The sequence below is a fragment of the Pundamilia nyererei genome, unplaced genomic scaffold, assembly GCF_000239375.1.
Source record: "Pundamilia nyererei isolate P.nyererei 1_Seehausen unplaced genomic scaffold, PunNye1.0 scaffold00314, whole genome shotgun sequence".
Taxonomy (NCBI): domain Eukaryota; kingdom Metazoa; phylum Chordata; class Actinopteri; order Cichliformes; family Cichlidae; genus Pundamilia; species Pundamilia nyererei.
Genome location: NW_005187715.1, coordinates 345,117 through 346,916, shown reverse-complemented (window position 1 = coordinate 346,916; position 1,800 = coordinate 345,117).

Below are 1,800 nucleotides of genomic sequence, written 5' to 3'. Positions count from 1 at the left end.
ATGAATTTCTTTCTTCTGATTGGCTGCTGTTCATAAACAACAGGTGGGTGGGGATTCTGCACTCACAGAGAGCTGTGTGCCAGAGTGCTTTGTCACCTGTGACATTGTACAGGCAAAAATATCTGCCATTTAGAGCAGCGATAAGCCTGTTTTTTGTCTCACAGTGCACCATTTAAAACTGAATATGAGGATTCATCATTTTAGCATAATTATATGACAGAATATGAAGAAAAAAAGCATAGTAGTTTCCCTTTAAAGATGTAAACTAGAATAAATTAAAATGATATGCAGATCCAGTGCAGGGACACAAAGGTTTTGAAATTGGGAACGATTTTAATGCAATGTTACATCATCTAGAAAGGTTTAGCAGTTGTCATGCTTTGGCTCATGTCCAGCAGCCGCAGTGCTCGAAATTGGACTGTGCAGCAACGTCAGAAAGCTAAAAGGAAGTTTGAGGTAAAGTTGAGAAAGGAGGAGGGTACTGATGGAACGATAGAAGGAGACATGCATGCAGAGACCTGTCTGGCTCTGAGATTGGTCTTATTTCAGGACTGCAAACTGGAACATTGCACCATATCTGGCCACTTCTAACGTCATCTGTGTGCAAAGGTTTTCTCCAATGGCATACAGTTGCACTGAAGTGGGGTGAGAGGTCATGGCTGTCTTAATGATCCCTCTGTAACAATGCAACTATCCAAACTTGCCCTCCTCCTGTCACCGAGGCTCACGTGATTCTTTAACGCCCTGCTCCATCTCCCCTGCGGGTCATCCGTTGGCCCCCCAGTCGAAGCAGAGCACGAAGCTGCACAGCGACTGGACTTCAGTGGACACGTATTGAAAAGATGCGATGTGCACTGGGTGATGTTAATTGTTGTGACGGCTGCAGACTGGCTAGATAAACAGTGAGGGGCCCGCAGAAGGCAGAAAAGATTTTAGCGTGAAGTTGAAGTGGAATTTGATAAGGTGGTGTGCTTGGGGTTTTTTCTTCTTCTTTGTTCAGTGTATTGTACTAACACGGGAGACAAGGGACCCAGTGCTGCCTTCATCGTGTACAGCTGTATTTTATTCATGTATTTGAATTGTGCACCATCATCTGCCGTGGTTTTTCATGGCTTTTTACTCATGTTGTTACTTTCTTATGCCTTTTAAAAAAAATTGCAGTGCTGTTAATATTAACATATTACAATGCTCACAGTCAGTCCAGACTGATTATTTAAATGGATTGATCTATCAAAGTATGAGGCGCTAGAAATCTGTTTTTGGTGCTTTTCTTGATTGACTGCTAAATATTATACATATTTTTGCATCAATGAAATCTAATAGAATATAAAGTCTTCCTCTTTTTGTGTTTTAATCCATATCATTGCCTTCTTTTCTAATCATGGAGATACTACAGGTCCTACTGTACTTTATTAAAAAATATTTTTGCATCTTTACTTCATCTTTCCTAGTCTTCTGTGGCTCACTGTGATGTTTTAGCAGGTGTATGATGTGTACACTGTATGCAGTGCATATTTTAGCTGTTTATTTGTTGAGTGTGTAGCCCACATTCCTGCCCTGCAGGGCCCTGCTAGGCCATCCAGCAGTGCATGTTGGAAGACCCTCCTGATCCTCAGGTGGCGATATTGAAAACCACCCAACATCGATGGAAACATGATTGTAGTTAGACTGATGTTAATAAATGATGTAAAATAATAAAGTATCATGTGATGTAAAAATGCTTCCTGTGCTATCTTTTTATTATTATTATCTTATTTTATGATTTTATTTGTTTTTCTTAAGTCAGCTGCATACTAAACA